Source organism: Aquila chrysaetos, chromosome 25 (assembly GCF_900496995.4).
Source record: "Aquila chrysaetos chrysaetos chromosome 25, bAquChr1.4, whole genome shotgun sequence".
In the NCBI taxonomy this organism is placed as follows: domain Eukaryota; kingdom Metazoa; phylum Chordata; class Aves; order Accipitriformes; family Accipitridae; genus Aquila; species Aquila chrysaetos.
In genome coordinates, this window is record NC_044028.1 from 4,269,239 (window position 1) to 4,291,214 (window position 21,976).

Here is a 21,976-nt window from a genome sequence, read left to right on the forward strand (position 1 = left end):
ATCTTTTGATAGGGTTGAAAATTAATTAGCTAGCATTTCTAAAGTGAATTGAAATGGAAATGTTACTTATTATTGATGCTATCCATTTGTACTAGTCATTAGAATGTGTTCCGAGTATTCTATTAAAATATTACCTTTTCGGGACTAAATTATCTTCAGGCTTTTCCATTGTTAATGAATCTGATTATATATTTAACAACTGCATCCTGGCAATTTACATAAGATTTATTAGAGTAGATCCAGCCATCACTACAGAACTATAAAAAGTGGGTGGAGTGATTTGATAGCTGAAGCACAGGACAGAGAAATGCCCATTTTCCCTGACCTGCTACACTCTTCCTCTTTGGAGGACTGTCTCATCAGGAGCTGGCTTCTTCAGAGGTTTCTGTGAAAGGAGTAGCATGTGCAATTTATAACAGTGAGTTTGCATAGGCTAAAACTAGAGTTCAAGATGGTTGTCCATCTTATTACTCCTTTATGAGGAATTTTTTTTTTTAATTAGTAGTTTAATGTTGTTAGGGGTTTTCAGAGGTGTAATCACTCCACTGAGGCATTTTTTTCCTCCTTAGATACTGTTACCTGTGTTCTTACAGGATGCTCAGCTTCCAGGTCTTCTTCCAACTCTTTGATACAGGGGCCTGGAGGGTGCACACAAGCACAGCCGTGTCTCTGAGCAAGAGATGCGAGAGCAATTTGTGGAAGTACAAACAAGAATCTTAATTTCTTCACTCCCTTCTCTATATGTTTGTCAGGTCTACTGGATTTTCTTTCCTGGGAGAGATCTACAGCTGGGAATACTGAGCCAACAAAACAGCAAAGACCTGGCCAGGTGTCTCAGTAGACAACTGATGTTATCTGCAGCATGGTTAGCTTCCTGTATCATGTTGGAATTTGGCCTTCAGGAATATAATCAAGCTGATTCGGTTACTTGAGGAAAATAGTGGCTTGTTCATAGAAAAAGCTACGATTTAGGTTTGTGGGTCATATTTTTGTTGAAATGCTGAGTTTTTAGTTAAGTATTTGGGCACTGAAATATGTTGGATGAAAGAAATATTTGAATTCAGAATGGTAACACTGTGCATCCTGTGAGCTGTGGCTTCACTTCTGGTTTTATTTACCACCTTTCCTTCCACAGTGAGAAGGAGAGTGCCTTGCAGGAGCCTTTGGCATTAATGTGGAGGAAAAGGCCTATCAGCTGTCTTTGCTGGCTGCCTACAAGCAGAAGAGGAGGTCCCTGCAGCAGATCACCTTTCTTCTGGCCATAGCAGCATGGCAGGACATCTGCAGTGAGCATACAGTTCCCCAGACTTCAAAGAAAGTGGAGTTTAGAGTGAGTGGATAATATACAGGACAAGCTGGATCTCAGAGCTGGCTGAACTATTGATTCACTGGAAGCTAAAAAGGTAAATGTTTCCAAGCTGAGGGGTTTCACAAGCTCATAGAGAAGTAGTCAGAATCTACTGTAGAAAAAAAAGTCAAAATTCACCTGGGGAAAAATAAATACTAGCTCTCAGCTGGTTCTGTTATTTAAGGGTTTAAAGACCGATAGGCTCCAGACTCCATTTTAACAGGGTAGGTTTAAAAGGTCTGTATTAATCTTTTACGCCAATTCAGTCTTACAAAAAGACAAAGCTGCGCAAGCAGGCTACTGTGGGGTAAGAAAAGGTAGGATATTACAGAAAATGAGTTAAGCCAAGTAAGTGTTTTTACCCTGTGGCAAACAGGTTAATCTTTGTTGAAAGTCAGTTGAAATCTAGTGTCCTGTCTCCTTAGTGGGACTGGCAGGGCACTTAAGTCCCTTTTTCCTTTGTTGGAGCTTTTCCTTACCCCATCATTAACTAGTCTGCAAGTAAAGGCACAAGCACCCCAGGAAGTTGAGTTGTCTGTTTGCAGCTCTGAAGGACCAACACCAGCATTTAATTTTTCTTATGTCATTTAAGCATCCCAGTGGCCTTGCTCTGAAGCACAAGTATCTTGTACTCCCTGTGGAGCGCTGTGTTAGAATTTGAATTAGCAAAGCTTGCCAGTATTTATTAATGATTGTACACATTGCCTTAGCTACTTAGCTCTTTAACTAGGTAAATTAGTGGTTTGGATAATATAGAGTTGGCTATTTGTATTCTGGGAAGTTAATTTCTAATGGGAGGTTTGTCAGAGAAGTGCTGGCAGACCCATCACTAAAGTAGTCAATAGTAACACTAAAATAAAGTTCTAATTTGTGATAATATTTTGCATTTCTAAAACCGTTTTTGTCTGAGGATCATAAGGCCTTACATAAACATGAATCATTTAAGCCTCATAACTTCCCGGTGATTATACACATTTTATATGTGGGTGAGTGTGGAAGATGAATTACAAATATCAGACAATGAGTCAGAAAAAGACTTAGGAAACAAAATCCTGTATTTCTGATTCTGCTTGCCTGAACTACTGAACTGGACTTCTGCTTGTCATTAGGTTAATACTGAAGAGATCAGGGTATGACTGTGGGTTTTCCCAGTGATTTTATGATCAAGCGACTTTTCAGGTGTAGCTAATGCTGTCAGAGCTATGATGTAGCACAACTGCAGCCAGTAGGGTCCTGTACCCTGAAAATTCTGTTACAATTGATACTTACTTCCTTAGAACATCTTCCAAGTTTGGCTCATTTCATCTCATTGAGGTTTGCAGTTATGATTTTGAGGTCATTCTCTGCTTTACGATGAGCCTTTTCCATCTTGCTGTGGATCTTCGTTTCTTGTTCCCAGTTCTCCTGGGAAAAAGTTCTCCTTTTTTCACCGGCTAGTTGAAAAAAGTGGCATCAGTATGAAAAAGAACTTTGTAACAAACATACAGGTGGTGTTCATCAGAAGGGCCCAAGATGTCAAAAACAGACCAAAGAGGGACATCTAAAATATAGACCGTAGCGCAACTGCACCTCACCTCATGCATCTGAGTTGTAGGGTTGCTGTTGTTCTTGGTCAGGTGGTTCACATTGTTCTCTTCACCTTGCAGTTTTCTAGGAAGGGAGAGACTAAGCCTAGTGCACAGAGTTGGGTGAGAAACTAACTACTCTGCCCTGGCAACAGACTGAAAACCCAAAGAATAGATTCATCTGAGGTGCTTCCTGAAAGCATTATGCGCTTTGTGCATTTTCAATAGGCCCAGAGAGTCTTGGTCCAGCATTGAGTCTTACAGAAGAATCCTGCTTGCCCTCAGCAATTCACAAAGCTCTTTTGGGCAGTGGCAGAAATTGGCAACACTTCACTGTGCTGCCATGAGTTAATACCTAGAAACACACAGCCCCCTTCGTGTTTGTGCAGCGCACTGTAGTCTCGCAGTATTTAAACAAGCAGACAATGTTTTTTTTTCCTTTCCCCAGACTGGGAGAATGAGAATGGGAGAGAGTAAAGAAAAATGGAACAGTTATTTCTGCCTGATGAACTTCCTCCAAAGCCCTCCTCTTTTGGAATTTAGTGACTGAGTCATTCTGAGCAGAGAGATCTGAAGTCAGAGTTCGAACTCTGTGGTCTAATGCCTGCAGACAGGAAAGGGAACATCATGCAGGTTTTGTGGATCACACAAGCCAATAGCAGCATCAGGACAAAATGTCGCTGGAAACTTGTATTTCTTGAGAAGGAATCTGAGATTCAGTTAATAAATTCTGAGACATATGAGGCATCTGTGAGTTTAACATCCTGTGGATGTTAACACTGACTTCAGAAGAAGCAGCAGACAGCCACATGGCTGCTACAGTACAGATTTAAAACTTCTCCAATTACATTAAATAAAAAACAGTTCAGGTGCAGGAGAGGGAGAAGTATTCCCCAAAGCTAGGTGGAAAGGCATTGCATGGCTGTGGAAGGGGGCATTTTATAAGTAGAGGCCTACCAGCATTGCCATGTAAAAGCGGGTATAATTAATAAAGAACGTAGAGGAGATGCAGATGTCTTTGTGTAGAGGGGTCTCTAGAAATTGCTGTGAAATGACTATTACTCTGGGATAGAAGAGGGAAGTGTTGAATTAAATCTATCCCAGGTTATATGAGGTGCTGGAAGACAATATAAGAAACTGTGAGGGAGATCAGCTGAGTGAATCTGAGCATCCCAAAGGGTGCTCTGACTGGAGGAGCTGTAATGGTTGTCAGGGTTCATTTCCCTGAAGAATAAGGCAGAAAAAAACCTCTCTATCATGCTTCATACCTGCTTTTCCTTCTCAGTTTTATGCAAGGTAGTCTCCAGCCCTTCCAAGTCACATTTCAAGTCGCTGAGCTAATCCTCCAGCATCTGCTTGCTGGCACTCATGTCAGCTCCTTCATATCCAGGATCTGGCTTAGTAGGTCCATCTTTGATTATTTGGGCCAGGCACTCCTCAGCATCCAACAAGTTCTCTTGTTCCTAATGAAGAGGTGGGAATCCAATGTTCATCCTATGAAAGGCTGCTAAAACTCCTGCCTCTTACGGCAGCAAACTTCCTTTTGCAAGAAATGCAAGATTTTGCCTCTTCTGCAGAGTTTAGTAAGATTCCTTTAACATACCTGTTGTTATAACTGATCTGAATTTCCATGACTCAGGCCATAGCTTCTTACAGTTAAGCATCAAAAAATCTGTTTGTACACACACAGATCCTTTAAGAGGAGTTTGCATTTTAAAAAGATGCCACCCTGACTTGCTGTAGATCATACTGAGCATCAGTGGTTGACCAGGAAGTGAACTCGGGACTTGTGACAACAGCTCCTTTGCTTTAGCCATGAGGCCTTTCAGTCTCCTCTGTTTTCTAAGGACTTGACTTTACTAAAGATACAGCCAGGCTGCCTGTGAATCTCATGCATCATCCCCATATGCTCTTTATTCATTTCATATTCTGAAAAGGAGCCTCTTATGAGTCATTTGAGAAAGCCGATGCTCTGCCTTTAACCATCCCCTATTGATAACGCTCAGCCTGCAGTTGGATGGGGAGGTCATTCTTCTCCTCGCTGAGGGTGGCTGGCTGCTCCTCTGCTCTTTTCTGTGTTCTGTGAGCTCCCAAGTCTTTGACATGATGCTTCTCATGTCCAATTCCTTCAGTTGCATTTCCTCCTCCTGTTGGGCCACATTCAGCAACGGTTTCACCTGCAAGTAAGGAGTTCAAGCAATGATGTTCCCAAAACAAGACTTTTCTATTATAATGGTCCCTGAAAGCCTTGAGGTGATCCTTTTATTATCAGATCCTAGTATTTTTTGCTTACCAGTGGGAGGCCTGGTGTTTCCTGAAATGCCTGTTTAGTGCAAAGGGTTTCATATCTATAGCGTGAGCAATACAACTCCTAGAAAAGGTTGTTATTCTGCACAGTAGCAGATCTGCGTGCCAGCATAGAAATCAGGACTGTATTCCAGATTCTGAACTGATATAAATGCAGAGTGATTCTTATAATGATCTAGATTCATACCGGTCGAAATGGGACCAGAACCCTTTGAAAGCTCTTTCTTTCTAAGGCTATGGAAGTTCATTTGGTTTGCACTGGAGTTGGGAAGGTGTGTCCCCAGGTAAAAAGGCAGATTTTTTTTCATCTATATGTGGAAAATTGGCTTTGATATAGTTTTGTTTCACTTAAGCTCGAGTGTCTTGGTCAATGCTTTCTTTCCTCTCTTACCAGAAAACCAACTGACTTATCCATCCTGGGACTAAGTGAAGAGAATCTGAGCTGGAGCTGCCCCTTCGTGCTGACAATGGAGTCCTGCTTAAGAGAAGTGAACCAAGCAGCTTTGTTTCATCTTTTAAACGTTAATGAATTGTGAAATTTTGTATTCGCATCCTCATAATCTCACCACTTCTCTCTATGCTATTTTGAGAAGTGGGAAGTCCAGGTCTTGAATTTCTAAGATTCTCTCTTTCCACTCCCTGGAGGTAGCAGGCTTAGACTCAGATTTCAGGGCTTTCTCCATTTACTAACTTTTCTGGCATTGATTTGGAAAGAAGTAATTCAGGCCCCTTGCCCTATTAATAATTAACAAGAAAGTCACTAGCTTTCTCAGTGTCTTTACTTAAGTGAACATGGCCATTATTTTTTCTACCAGCCCTTATCTTCCCTGCCCAGACATCCCAAGGTTCTCAGTGCCTGTAATTGCCACTGTTTAATTCTGCAGAAGAGGACAACCTCAGAGTATTTTCCTCACCCTAATGTACAATTTCTACCTTCCCCAGAAAAGCAGCTGCAGAAGCTTCTGGACATTCCTCTGAATTGCCATCAGACCTAGCTTGTAGCAAACAGAACATGTGGGGCTCAGAAACAACTGTGTTTCCAGGCAGTGTATGTAGGGGGACTCCTGAGTGTTCACGCTCAATCATACACAGCAGAATGCTGGAGTCAGTAGGTAGTCTCAGTCAAATGGGGTAGGCCTCGATGCCCCACAATTTTTTGGCATGCCAGAAGAGTCATAGCAGTTTGCTGACACAGGAAAAAGGAGAACAGAATTAAAATTGTTTAAAAAATGCTACTGTGGATGTAGAAATTGAAGCTTTTGTGCACTAAAAGAAACAAATACTGCTGGAAATATACAACTAAAAATACACAAATATAGAAATAAACTGGAAGCTAATTGAAAGGGTGTTTTTTGCCTCCTGTCTTCCTTCTCCTCTATCCTGCAGCCACAGATACCATAGGCAGTGACAGAAAAAGTGCACAGATCGAAACCAAAATCTTGTGACTCGAACATATGTATTGTGGTTGAGTTCCAGGAGACTCACAGCATCACCATGTGAGTTAGGGTTTCTTGACAGCGATAGTTCTCACTACCAAATTACAGAGATCCTCCAGCTGTTGGTCTTTGGAATGGATGCACAGGAGGTAACAGAGCTACCCAGCTGTCCAGCTGCAATATTGTTCTACTGCATGGAGCCATGTGGAAAAAGCAGGAAAGCTTTATTGCTTTGCTGTGTACTGGGATGTAGAACTTGGAAGTCCCACTTTCATTTCATGGTTCTTGCTAGTAAATTAATTACATTGGTGGTTGGTTTCTAATGCTGCCTTGGAGTCACAGAATAGTTTCTCATTTTTTTCCCCAAGGAAAACTTCTTTCCAGCATCTTTTTGTACTCAGTCCTCATCAGGAAGCCATAAGCATGACATTGCAGCATGGTCATGATATTTGCCAGAGGTTCGTGTCTCATGTCTTCCAGTGTGGCCAGGATCCCACCACAGAAAAATATCTTGGAAGGCAGGAGACTGTTAGAACCTGGAGTTCTAGGTCGCCTTCGGGACTATGAAACTCTGGACGTGCCATGTGTTAGCACTCAGAAATGAGGATATTTTACTTCTTTGGTCTTTACATGTCAATTTATCCCATTGTGATCTTGTCTGGTTCTCTGCTTACATTTTAAAAAAGGATAAAGTTTAGGGAGGTTATGGGAATGGAAGACTAATATTTAGGAATCCGATTCCTTTCACCTTTAGCATGGATTTGCCCAGAGTTCTTTAGCCTTTTCTGTGCCCAAGGTGTCTAGCTATAAAAAATAACATCGGGATCATCGTAAGATCTAGCTAAGTGGCATATAGTAAAGCAGGGGTGGAAATCTTTTCCTTGATGAAACCCAAATATACCTTGTGCTCTCCTGTGACAGGAAACGCACTAAGTAGTTTCAGTCACAATGAAAAAATAATAGTAATAATCTTGTGGCTGTTGGCTTTAAAAGTAAGATCAGGGCAGTGTCTGGTACACTTTAACCTCCATCCGTAAGTTGAAATTTAAGGATAGAATAGGCTGGAGGAGTCATGACTATTGTGTAATTATTATGAAAGTTGGGACATGCAGATTTTAGGTTCATGCAAAGAACAGAATGCTCCCTTTTGCATGACTGTTACAACAGCTACTTTCATTATGTTATGACAAAAACATACGTGCAAAATTAATGATATATGCTGCTAATATTAGACAGCTACAACAGTCTCTCTCTGTTTTCCTTTCCGGTCTTAAATTGGATAAATGATCAGTTAGTAGGATTTTTGCCTGACTAAGGAATAGTAAAGAGCAAGTGAGATTTATCGCATAGCTGAAGGTGCACTTCATTTGCATTATATTAACTGTGCTGTCTGATTAAAAGTCAGTTTGGGGAGCATGTGTAAGAGAGATCATTATATGCATGAGGAAGTGGGTTGCTGTAGAAACTCTAACTCTGCAGCTATATCTACACCAAAGGCATGCTGAGTCATAACTGCCATCAATTTATTTAGCTCGATTTGGTAGGAGTAAACAGTACCTTGTTATATCCAATTCTGTACTCCTTTTCCCCCAGGTCAATAGAGCCAAGCAGCAACTCTGATGCCTTCTTATTGTCCGCAAACCCTGGAGGGATAATGCTGGGATTCAGGCTTTGGTATCTAAAATGAGAAAGACAGGTATAATGATATAAGAGCTACAGTTAGCGGCAGTGCAGAAAGGCTAATCATTGCTTAATATCTTCTCTGGTTTAGCTTCCTAGCCCCGTGGGCAAAGCACTGAAATACTGATGGTAAGGAAGTTTGTGGACATTTCTACCTGTCTGTGCAAAGTGGAAGTTCTTGGAGGGGGATGCAGAAGCACTAGAAATAGGCATTCATACCCACTCCCTCTCTGATTTCTCATGGATAAGATCACTGCACAGGATGCATACCTCTGTCACCTGAAAGTGGAAGATGTACATTCAGTAACAGTGTTGGGATTCAAACAACATGAATAACTGCCTATTCATAGCAGATTTGTTTGCTGTTCACTGCTTTCCATTACTTGCCCTTGCACTTTATTATAGATCATAGGTGAAAACTTGTGTTGCTCTTCCCCTCTTCAACTCACTCTGTGGTTGATCCCGCAAAAAAAAGGATTGCAGGAGGGAATGCAGCCTAATAAATAATGGTGCCAATTTGTCTAGTTCCAGGTCGTGTATTTCCTAATTCTTTGTGCTTCTCTCATGAAATGAGAGGTTTATTAGACATCCTGTCTCTAGCCCTGGCGCTTGGAAGCGTCTCTCAGACTAACATTCCCTTGAAGGGGTACAAGGTAGTCTGTGAAGTGATGACCCAACTTCTTTCATTCCTGAATAAAGATCTGCTGTTGAGCCAGCCACAGCTTGCGCTGAAGGCACTGTGTGGCTTTGCCTGAGGATTGCTTTACCAGACTGAATTCATTTGGAACAATGCAGTGGATGAAGTGCGGGGATGTGCTGTGCAAAGCGGTCATCAGCTAGTTCAGCTGCTCCTGGAACGAGACAAAGAGGAATGGAGGGAAAAAACTAACAGGAGTTACCAAGGCTGGAGAGAGAAAACGAAAACCTTCTGTTTTATACAGTCATTTCTGTTTCACAGCTGGGGAGAAAAAAACCCAAACAAAAGAACCCCACACAGTAGGAAGTGAGCCTGGTCCTACGTGGCCTAGGGGAACAAACTTACATGTATGGACACAACCTCGGGCATGGTGTGAACCTGAAACAATTTCAGGTAAATGTTGTTCATGATTTGGCTTATAGTGTTACATAACTATTCCTTCAGGCATTACCATCGTACGAAGAGTTAACAATGAAAAGACCTGCTCTCCACTAGCAAGCCTAGAGAAATAGCTCCATGAACTGATAACAGCAATTGGCTTTTATTTGCTGGATGGACCAGCCCCTAGAGACAGAAGCATGCTAGAGAGGACAAGCAACACGCAGTAATCTCATTCAGGCTTCTGTGGACACTCCTGCATGGCTGTCAGCAATCAAGAGTGGGTGAAATGGCAGCTCGGTGCATGATAAAAACAAACAAGGATGAATGAAAGGATTGGATTGAACTTGTCCATAACCATATCAGCTGGCATTCAGCTTTGAATACCACAGAAACAGTAGCACAGGACTTTCACTATAATGTATTTCCCCCTCTTCATTTGTGACTTTCAAGGCAAAATGCTAACAAGCTTCTGTAGACCTTTCTTGTCCTGTTTCTAGCACTCGTGACAGCTAAGGTAAGTAAGTACTGTGACACCAGCCTCAGAAAGATGTACTCCAGGTGCTGGCCTGCATCTCAAGAGACTGGGATATAAATCTCTGCTCTGCCATATCCTCCCCATGTCACCCTGCAAGCCTCTTGGAGGGTTTTCAGTTGCCTAAATATAATGACATTTTAGATGTGTTCATGTATCACCAGCCATCGCTCCAGAAGAACACAGGTCTCTTCTAAGTCCTGTGTTGTATCTTTTTGCCCTTTGTGGATGTCCCAGATACCCAAGGGCATTTTAAATTACACCAATGCCACTAGATGCCAAAGTTTCAGTTAACTGAATGCCACCCTTCTCTCTTTTAGTTCTGCATTGGTAAAATCAGGGTAACGGCATTAGCTAGGCTTGGCCAGGGGTGAACGTAAACTAGGGGGACTAGGCTGCTGGTGGAATACAAAGGCATTGATGGCAGTTTAAATACAAAGGCATGGGTGATTGTTTACCCTGTAGAAGTTGGAGGCAGTCACAAAAGAGGACCCTCTTTCCTGCCTCTTGCTGCCACCAGCTAAAATCAGTATCATTGCACAGAATACGTGAGAGATGATCTTGAAAAGGAGTCACACTGAAGTAGTATACTGTAGCCTCCAACATAAATCTGTCTTAACTGACTTAAGTGAGCAGTTCAGTGCTGTCTGGATAAACTACTAACAAAAAAAAAAAAAAAAGCATCATTTTAACTGCATTCTGCTTTGGTTTAGAGGTTGTTCTTTCATTGTTTACTACTCTAAAGAAATCCTCAAACCAGAAGTGAACATAGGCCTTGGAAAAGAAGAGAATCTGCATTCACAGTTTGTTGGCATGCACGGTTTTTTGCACTCTACATCAGTCTCCTCTCTCTTATGCTGGTGCTGCTTTACCAGTTTAGCATAGGCTGAGATGGAGTTGCACATGCAGGACGTAGAAGTAAGATTTGACCCTGTCTATTTGGTAGCTCGAAATCTGAAAAGCAGTTTCCTAAACTGTTTCCCATTCACCTTTCAACTGCAGAGTCCTGGGCTGGGCTGATGACAACCCTAGTAGGCAGCAAGTTTTTCTGGTTGATAGAAACCTGACATTTGTCTGGGCAGCAGAAGGCCACTGACTGCCAGGAGGGGATTATGTAGCCTGTCATTAAGCCGGGACTGCGCTCACACTCCCATCTGCGCAAGCATGTTTCTGCAGTAGTGCTCGGTATTGCCTTCAGTGAGCAAAGTGAACACAGTGTGTACTGTCTGCCTCTCGTAGTGCTGGAGGGACAGAATTTTCAAGGACAGGGCTAGATTGTCTTTCAGCACGGAAGAGAAGTATGCAGAGGCAGACACAGGCTGTTACCTGGATGAAGAGAGTGTTACAATGACAGGCTTAATCCTTTCCGCAAAAGAACGCTGGGGAAGCACTGGGCACCAGAACCGATGACATTTGCTTGCCGACACATTGAGCTGACAGTATTGATTGTACCGCATAATGTTCACTCTACCTGCAGCCTCCTCCTCTTTAAAGAGGACCCAGAGCAGGGCCATGCTGGATTTCTGGAGCAAGCCCACCACTGCTTCATTCAGGGGATCCTTGTTCTTCTGTAGGCAGCCGGTGATACAGTGTCACACCTGGAAAGGAGCAGGGGAGAAAAGGCATGACCAATTCAGATACAGCGAGAGAATAGCCCAGTAGCAGTGCATGAGAAAGCAGATTTCTGGTTGTTAACCTGCAGAGAGAGAGGGACAAATCCTCTGTGGGTCTAGGGAAAGGAAGCGATTTAATGCTGGCATGGAAATAGCATTAATGCACTCCCTAGAGTCTCGGGACTCATGGGGGGCCCTTACCATGGAAAGACCATTTGCCCTGAATAAATGATTCTGCAGGTCTGCCAAAGGAAAGGATGTTGCAGAGAGATTATATTTTTACCTTTTAGGCTCATACTTTGATATGCTGACAGAGGGGACAATGTGGCCTATAGATTGGTATAACCAAGCACAAACAGAACATATTTTGGCACAGTCAAATGTCACTTTCAAAAACCTGCTTGGTAGCAAAGAAAGGAAATAGTTGCTGAGTGTAAAAAAGATAGAGCAAAAGGCCTGTGATTCATGCTCTGATCATGTTCTGTCAGTATGTCTGTGCAGTGGAGTATATGAATAACTGGTGGAGTTTGATAATATGCTTAAATACTGTTCCCGCTGCTAAGCATTAGCATGGCTGCTTGACAACAAAGCGGAGAGGCAAGTCACATACACCAGGAAAGGCTAGACAAGCTGCAGTGAACTGCAGGCCTCTGGCTCTTCCAGCAACACGTAAGCAACAGAAGCAAAAATGAATTTAATCCTTTGGCTGATGTCTCTTTTGGGTAGCTTTCCTAGAACTTTGTGTTACTAGAAACAAGCCTTGGCTTGAGCTTTTGGGGGTTTGTTCCTTTTCAGAATATCTATAAGGATTACATTTTTAATCAAGGCCAGTGCCAACATGTTGAAGAGTCATGAAACAGCCTTGCTGTTCTTTCTACGTTAAAATGTTCAACTGTTGCGTCACTGGACAGACATTTGCACAATCCGTGTTTTCAATTAATTGTTACTTGAAGGGATTTCTGAGGTGCACATTTCTGTGTGGCAGAGCCAATCTCTGGCTGCGGTACTTCTTTAAGGCAACAGAGACACATTAATTTGCACCGGCAAAGTACTTTTCCCAGTGTTGCTGTACGTTAAAACCTATGGAAGGTTGATCTATTCATGCAGAGGGTTTGGCCTCTATGTCTTGGCCTCACGGCTGACCTCGGTAAGTGCATGTTCCAGCTTATTCAGGGTTAGCGACAGGGGTATGGCAGAAACAGCACCGGTCTGCCCTTACTGTGCCAATGTAATGCACCGCGGTGCTCAAAGCGAGCTTCTTCCCCGTTGCCTTTGCCTCCCTTGGGCTTGAGGGAGTTGGGTGATTTGCCCAGACGGTTGTTGATGGCAGCCTTCAATGGCCATCAGTGGCCTTGGGGAACATGTGCACGCTGGCCAAATCCCTAGTTCTGGCACTATAGTGCCAAGAGGATTCCCTTCTGCTCCAGCTTGTTCCCTGTTTTCACCCTGGGGCTGGTGATGGCCCCTCTGGAGCCCTCCAGCCTTCAGACTCATGAACTGAGTAACTTTGTCAGCCACTGTTGGAGGGAAGACTAACATGTTCATCTGAGTAACAGGAAGAAAGTCACTCATTGTCCCCATCCCCTTGCTGCATACTCAGAAAAATGGTTACGGGCTCTGCTTTCAGGGGCAGGCAAGCTCTCCAGCCCCGCTGGGAACTCCCTGGGAAGGGCAGAAGGGAAGCAGGTCTCAGCTCTGTCCCTTCACACACACACTGTTCAGCAGAGCTTGCTGGATGGAGCAGAGGCAATAATACACACCTCAAACAAGGTGTCTGGGCTCCCACATGCTCTGGGGGGTATGCGCCTGTTTGCTCCACCATGACTTCAAAAACACCTGCAGAGCAGGGCTGTTCAACAAAGAAGGATCAAGTCCTTAGCTGACAGCTCAGCCATCTGGCTAGGCCTGCTGCCCTGTGGCAGCTGTGAATGCCAGCTCTGACTCTCAATAGCACATCTGTTCATTTAAAAAAAAAAAAAAAAAATCAGTGTGTTGTTTAAGGTCACTTTATATTCCCTGGAAACAAGAGTCTGGTTTTAGCGGCTTTTTCAATCTTAACGAACTGGCTGAGCTCTTAGCATGCTGGCTTTATCCTGGTTTGCTGTCACCAAGCGTAAGATCTCAACTTACCTCTGTGTTCTCCACCTCTGCCTGCTCCTCTCTTGGCTTCTGCTTGAACTTCATAGTGCCCAAGTGCATGATACCCCTAGTCAGCTTGTAAACACCGATCCTCTCTTCTGGACAGGAGCCCAGGACATCAAAGGCCACCTGGCAGGAGGGACACAGACCCACACAAGGGAATTCTTAATCTGCGCCATAAGCTGGAAGCCAGCCCATAGTGCTAAACATCTAAAATAATTTTCCAGCCCATTGAAATTTGACCAGCCAGGTTCCTTCAGACTAGCATGGGACAGACTAGCTTAATGTTGCTGTAAACCAGGACTCTGCTTTTCTTTCATATACTGATTTATGCTAGCTAAGAACCATGTGCTTTGACAGCAGTTGTTCTAAGTGTCTCTGATACCATGAGCAAAATGCAATGTATCGTCTGGGATATCAGCTCATTCCACTCTTCACCATGCTTTTTAAAATCAGCAGGACGTGAGCAGCAACATCCCCTTATAGCAATTATCCCACATCTCAGCTAGCACAGATAGGGAGGAAGCGTAGCTCTGCTGGGAACATTGTGCTTTGCTCTCACAGCATGCCCAGAGAAGGGAGAGCGCACAACTCCGAGCATGCCAGAGAATCTTGCATTGTGTTACTCGTGAGCCATGATTTTGGACTGCCTGTCTTAGTGGCTATGAAAATCATATCTGCTTTGTACAAAAGGCTTGTTTGCAATGTACAAATCCTGGAAGCTGTAAAATACCAACGGCTGCTAGAAAGGGCACTGTAAGTTCAGCAGCTGGAGACTGTTTGATCTCTCTGTAGCTCAAGTCCTGCTTATAATAATAGTCTCAGGAGCCAGCAGATATTCCCAATAAGCTCTTTTCAGTAACAGATACTCTTCAAAATGATATTAAAAAGGAAAATGTGTGTAAAAACTAGACAAAGGGTCAAGTCTTCCTCTTACAAAAGCTGCTCCTTGAGATTACATATATATGCGCGAGATGAGCAGGTTTTAACCCATGGTCTCTGCCACAGCATTCAGATCTGTCAGTTTTCAGGCTTCAAACAAACCCTATAACTAGCTCGTTTGAAGTCCTGCAAACCCCAGGCCTTTGAATGTTAACCAGAAACTCCTACGTCAAGCTCATTTGCTCTGGAGCAGATCTTTTACATTCAGGCTTCAGCTCACAGACAATTGAACAAATCTTTAGGCTATCTCTAGCTGCTCTTTCAGTAGCTTATTTATCCCCAGGTTGAAGAAGCTGAATTTTATTCCTAGGGGAACTTAGGCTGGGGGGGGGGCAGCATGCTGTTTGCTGTATTTTCAGTTTCACTGATGTTTCTCCGGACTCATGTTAGTGAGAAGTGGCTCTTTCCCATCATCTGTGTTGTCTGCTGTGATCACACCTTGATGCACCCAGTGGTAATGATTAGGCTTGGGCAGAAGAAGCAGTTTCTGCAGCAAGAGACAGACCAAGAGGTGATTACACCAATTGCCATCACTACAATCAAGGCATAACGTGAGCTTTAGGACTAGAGAGTGAGGATTCTTCTAGGTTTCAATTCCTGAGCACGTTTTGAGTGTATCACTTAAGAAAAAAGCCTTTTGTGGGATGAGTTGCTTAGGCTACCTAGGAGATTTTGACATAGCAGCCACGTCAAAGTAAGTGGGATTGAACGCCCAAACCTTTTCAACAGTATTGAAAAACTTGTCCTGGCTGTCTTTCCTGTCCTGGGGATACGTAGGGAATTGACATGAAGCAGCTCAACACTTCAGTTTGAAAATGATCATTTTTACCTTAGTGGCAGCCCTGCCAGATCAAGCGGGACCTCACCATCCATTGATCAAGATAAGAGAAGACAGCTTTCTTTTCTCACTCTGGCCTGCCTAAGGAAAAGTCACTTGCAATCCTCTTCTTCCTGGATAATTAGTAACGAACCCCCACTGCAGAGAACCTATTTCAATCTCTAGCCAAGTACAGTTCTGGTGAGTAGGTTTCTTATTCTAGAAACAGAGGATTGAGCAGGGATGTGTGCATTAAAGGGAGTGAATAACACACAGAAAGTGCCATACCAGTAAGTTCCAAGTTTCTTCTTGGAGAGAATCTGGTGGAAGATATGATAATCTCTCTCAGCTATTCCTGGGAAATGACAGGTGACTTCTCTAGACCTGAAACACAGAGGGAAACACATCCAGGTGCAGGCGGCAGCCAGAGATTGAAAAATCATGGCCCTGTGAATGTCACTGAGAATTTTGCTTTTGGTATCAGTGAAACCAGCATTTCTCCAATGTCCCTTGGAAGTCCTGTGAGTGCAGCAAGAACCATACTGTCCTTCAGTGATGCTCTCAAAGCATGCTTGTAAGCTTCACAACATTCCCACTGGCCCAAGTTTTAGTACAGCTATGCATATATGCTATACAGCTATGGCAGCTGGAGGCAAAGATGCCATCACTTGTCCAGTTATGGGTTCAGGAACAGATCTCCAGACTAACTCATCCCACTTCTAAGCATCCTCTGAATTGTCAGTGCATGTTTGTAAGATTGACCTGTGAAATGTGTCCTTCTACTGCCCTTTCTTTCTGAGAAGAGCTCTGGAAAAGATGTTTTGTACCCTGCAATCACTCTGTCCATACCTCCTGTCAGGCGCTAACATGCTTAGTTTGGCTTCTGGCCTCCACAAAAAATATCTTCCTGTAGACCTTACTGTATCAATTCATTCAGCTGTACCAAATCACCAGACCTTGCTGGCCATCCTGACTGGGCATTTTTCATCCTTGCCTCTCAGCTGAAGTCTTCTGTCCATATAGCTCTGCTGGTGAATGGCATCATGTGAGTTCTTCAGACAAATTTGGGTTGACTCAAACCACCTTTATTGTCAATTTTAGTTAGTCCAGGTGACTTCAGGGAGCACTCATACAATCCCGTCTGCCAGCAGAGCTCCAGCGAGGGTACAGAAGGACCTTGTGCCAGTGCTGCTGCTTGCACAGTGAAGGTCTGTCCATGCCCGTGCTCTCCAGGCCAGGCTGGAAGAAGCTGGAACCTGCCAGTAAACAACATGAAACTTGCCTTGGCCCACTGTCCGGAGAGGCAAATCCAACATATGGTCTCTGGGTGTGATGCAAATCTGGGATGAGTTGAAAGTAGGAGGGATGCAGACAATCCCACATTAATGAATAACCGGTCCATATGTTTCCTCTCTCCTTTTTCTGCATGCTAAAGGGCTTTAGTCAGGAAACATGGTGGGGTCTTTTTACCTTGAGAGCTGGGATTTGTGGTTCTCAATTTAGTCTTGGATGCACGTGTGCAAACAAAGAACAATGCACCTTCCCTGGATAGCTATTTTTAGGGTCTTCGTTGCAAGACAATTATAGTGTTGTACTGATGAATGTGAGTAATGGTTGCAATATAATTGTAGAATGAAAAGTGTACAGCTTTTGGGGGAGGCATTGTGCAGTTTATGCGCTCACAGAGTCTCATAGGCAACTAAAGAAGGAAGAAATAAATTTGTCATCATCTAAAGCACGTAACTTCACTGTGGAAGTAGGGGCAGATTTTGGTTTCATTTACAGCAGTGCAGATCCCACAAGTTAACAGAATTCATTTCAGATTTGCACGTGTCTGATGTAATCAGAACAGGTTCCATTCAACACAAGAAAAAATCCAAAGCAAAATTAATATAAAGAATTATGTGCTTGCTTACTTACAACTCGTAGTGTTAGCCCAAGCCAGCTCGCCTGTGCTACCAAAGTGAATTCAGATAAATTTGCCCTAGATGAGAAAATAAAAAATGAGTCTGTTAATCAAGATTGCAATATCTGTAGGAAAACAGAAAGTGGCTGGGAGGTTCTGAGCGTTCATCAGGGACAGACAGCATTGCCTGTAGGGGCAAATTTGCAAGTCAGTGAGAGGAAATTTAATCTTTTCAAAGATCAGATCTATAAAAAACCTCTTTCTTCTTGGATTCTGTATTAGAGCTTAAAGAAATCCTCCTTTCTCTGCAGCATATGGCAGAAGCATGTAGCACACAGAAAGAGAGGAATGAGACTTCAGTTGAAAACCCCAACGTTTTACATTTTCACTGACAATTTCAAAATTAAAAATGATCTGCCAAAAATGAAAGCATTTTGAATCTTTGCAGAAGTAAACAGTTGAAAGGGCATTGATTTGGGGTTGATCAAAACTATTTTTTTCTTTTGACATATAAAAATATGAAGTCAAACCAAAATCGACCGACAAACTTGGTTCAAGAAAATGGGAACCAATAATGCTTCATGTGAAATGTTAGTAAATATAAACTAACTGTAATGCTTGAGGAAGCATTTTAAAATAATTTTTATTTTTATTTCTTCTGAGGGAACATCTTTGTATGATCTACCAGTGACCTATCAGTGAAGGGCTGGTACTTACAAAACGGGAGGAATTGTTCTTCCTCATAGTTTTAGCATTATCAAGGGTCTCCAGAACAGGATTCACCTGCATGATTTGATCTTCCAGGGATTCCTACAAAAAGAAGATAAAAGTCAGCATCGGCAGGATGCTCAACACTGAAGACTTAGGCTTTGAGGACAACTACTCCTCACCATCCAAAGCAACCCAGTAAATACATTTTCTGTCAGTCAGCTCCCACAGAAAGCTGCATTACTGCTGCGAGCAGTAGTTCCTTTTCAGGTTCAGCCCTACCAAAGGCTCTCCACAGAGGTCCAGCCTTGTGGATTTGGAGCAGGCAGGAGTCTGGCTAATCTCCTGAGTTCCAAGAAGGAACACCAAATGCAAAGTGTAATGCAGTTTTCAGTGCTTAGTACTTCAGTCTTCCAGAAAAGACTTTTGGGGACGTGCCAGGATTGAGACCCACGGGGGAATGGTAGGGCAACGCTGGGGTCTGCAGGCAGAAAGCTAGGAAAGAGTGAGGTTTATTGCTTGTAGGAAGAGGAAGGTTATTCCAAGGATAGAGGGCAGCATAAGACAGGCTAGGAATGTGTGTAGGGTAGGGACAGCCTCGCAGGGAGAAGTTGTGGAGGAGGAAACAGGCGCAGAGGTACAAGCTGGGACTTGACAATCCAGAGCTCTGGTGGTGAGGAAGCTGGAAGGAGAAATAGGAAGCCACCGAAGGAATCCCACAAGGCTAGAATAACAGGATTTTTGCTGCAAGACCAAATGTAGCTGCTATGTATGTCTTTAAATTCCGAATTGTTTTACCGACCCCCAGAGCAGAGTCAGAGGGGAGAGGAAAAAGAAGAAGAAGAAAAAGAAGAAGAAGAAGAAGAAGAAAAAGAAAAAGAAGAAAAAGAAAAAAGAAGAGAAAGAAGAGAAGAGAAGAGAGAAGGGGAAAAGAGAAACCACTGCTCTCAGCCTTACAAGCTGCAATGCCTCTGCATGCTGAAGCAGCCAGTAGCATGGAGGGCTTCTTTCTGTTTGCTACGAAACAACATAGTTCATTGCTATCATGAGAAAAAAGACCAGGTCTCCCTCCCTGATTATTGAGGCTGACGTCTCTTTTATTATTTGGATAATGTGCTCTTCGCAATGTTTTACCCAGATAAAACACTTTTTACTGTGTTTTGGTTTTGCAGGTGGCAGGAAATAAAGTGCTGGGAAATCCCACCTGGCCGAGGATCCCTGAGGCTGCTCTACAGCACTGTTCTCTCAAGAATCTCCATGCTCTCTGCAAACACTGTGATTATTCCTCCCACTGCTATTTATTTCAGTTTCCAGACCACCTGCAAGCCCCCAGAGCTCTGTGTGAGAGTAGATTCATTGCAGCCACAGATCAGTATCACCCTCTGTTTTATGAATGGGAAAAAAGAAAGACAGGGTATTAATTTGAAGACAGGGCAGAGCAAAGCAGAGAACTCAAATGTCCTGGTGCTTTGCCATTTGCTTTTAACAAGTGACAGACAGGCAGGGAAAAGGGGCTTGGATATGAGCTGGCATCGGAAGATTTAAGTCGCACACACACACAATTTTCAACAGCACAGGCTGGCCCTCTGAGTCGGGACGGGTTCCTGTCCTGCCATTACCCCACACTGCTTTGCCATTCCCCTCTGCCCTTTCAAATCATAGATCCTCATTTGGGTGTAGTGCTGACATAGGTTGTCCAGGACGCTGGCCTCATTCAGGAAGGTCATGTTTGCCATGTCATCGATCTGGTTGAACTCGGGTGGGTTCATCATCCACCATTCCATCCATCTGCTGGACATTCTTCACTGTGATGGTCTGCAGCATTGGGGAAGAGGAAATAGGTGATGTTATCCCAGATGGGTCTCCGTGGACCACGTGGGAAGACACTCTCTTGGACATGTTTCCACTCCAAGTCTGGTTCTAGCAGCCACTGCCCCTGGCTGGTGGCCTCAGGAAAGGTGTCCCACAAATTGGCTGACCCACAGAGCAAAACAGGTCTGGACTCAGACGTCATTGCACTTCCTCTGGGGGCAGCAGGCTACAGCTTTCCTGTTGAACCCATAAAGTAGAGCTTAGCTGGTTGACTACTATCTTCACCATGGCTTTGTCATCCTTTTCAGACTGATCTCCCCAGCAAGGAACCCCCCTTTCCCATCCTTCACCCAGCAGGATGTCTTGATGTCGTAAGGCTTGATCATGGCCTCAGCTTTCTCTTTCTCAGGAGGAACTGCATGGGGTCAGTATCATCCACACGTTCTTCCTTATAACCATCAGACATCTTGGCTTCTCTTTTAGGCAGAAGGTAAAACTAGAAGGAAAGGAGAAGGGGAACAGTGCTTCCCACGTTGCTGAGAAAGCAGACTGAAGAAGCCTGGAATTTCCTGTGGTGCTGTCCTGTTCACACCAACAATACCTTCCAGTTCTATAGGAACCTGCAGCAGAAAGAACAGGCAAGTCAACATCCCAAACCTGCGTGGTAGTTCCTAAGAGGGGCCAGAAAGTGAGATGAACTGAGGAGACATAGGGAGGATATTCCCACTTTCTCTTCAGCCTTCCTCACTGTCCAGTGCCGGGCCACTGGCAACCTGCCTATGGCTGAGAAGGAGGGTATTTCTTCCATCTTTTGCTCCTGAACACCGCAAGACCCTAAGGCCCAAGTCTGGTGAGGGCAGTACTTGGATGGGGGGTGCCAGTGGGATTTCAGGAGTAGTGAGGGTGTTGGTGGTTTTCTGTGGTTCCCAGAGAAACCCCTGAAGTAACTGTAAGTCAGGGCAACCACAGAGCTTCTCACTCGCTCCCTGGGGTAAGGCAACTCCCGTGCAGATGCCTCGTGTGCAGTATGGGCATAAACCCTCTTATGCAGTATGGGCATAAACACCCCCACTCCTTTCTGCTGTGAAAGGTTACAGCAGTGCAGAAAATAGCAGAAATGCAGGCACAGCTGTAAAAGGTGTTCAGAGGAACCTGAAAGAGAGGACCTGGTTCATCAGCTCCTGTCCTCAGGCATCAAAAACCACCAGGGTCATCTACGAGAGTCCACGGCACATCCATTTCACGTGCCCCTTGGTGGTTTTCACCCCTGTCACGACCTGAGACCATACCTGTGGCGAAGCCATTCCACAGGAGGGAACAGGGGAGTTCAAGGACATGGCTCATGTCCCAAGGCTTTGCATTTTTGGGGACCTGTTCCGTGTTGGGAGCAGACTATGTCCCACGCTCCAAGCAGTCTTCCTTCCCCCACCCACACACCTGAACTAGCTTTAATGTTGTCAAGGCAACAGTCAAACTGCTGATAGTGAGTAGTCTTCGTTAGTGTCCAGCTACCTAAAGACATGCTTCCTTGGGACCCACGATACCTGCTCAACTTGTTGCTCCCTGCAGAGGCAAAGCTGATTTCATCACTACTATGCATTACTTAGATTAAAGGGAACACGGGCTGTGCTGTGGCTTTGTTTCGCAGTGCGGACGCACTGCCCAGGCCGAGGGCTGCTCTCCGTTCCACCTCCGCAGCCCCCGTGATGACAGCCCCAAGCAATGCTTCGCGCCAGTCTCGTGAGTCACAGCCGGCTGCACTGGAGTTAGTCTGGGGTAACTGGGGTGGGCGGGGGGGGACTCTTTGCCAGCAGGGTCTGGTTTCAGAGGCTACTGCTTGGGCTGAAATCAGAATAGCTCGGCACTGGTTAGAGACGATGACGGCGCTGGCCCTTCTGGTGATCTCATTTTCCCCACCATCCTCCTGAAAACCTTGGTGGTCTAAAAATATATGCGTGCAAGGACTCCAAGGCAGCAGTGCCGCACCTTCGGAAACCGGTTTTAGGGCTCAAGGAGGTCCTGGTGTAACACCGTCAATTGCGATCTGCTGCTCTGGGATGAATTTCATCCATAAAACAGGAAGGAGAAACTTC

General features: G+C 44.2%; 1 pseudogene; it reads right to left on the reverse strand.

The window, feature by feature from the left end:
- LOC115335967 overlaps nt 1-19,840 on the reverse strand; it is a 33,095-nt pseudogene extending 13,255 nt beyond the window's left edge.
- Between the last annotated feature and the right edge of the window lie 2,136 nt (nt 19,841-21,976).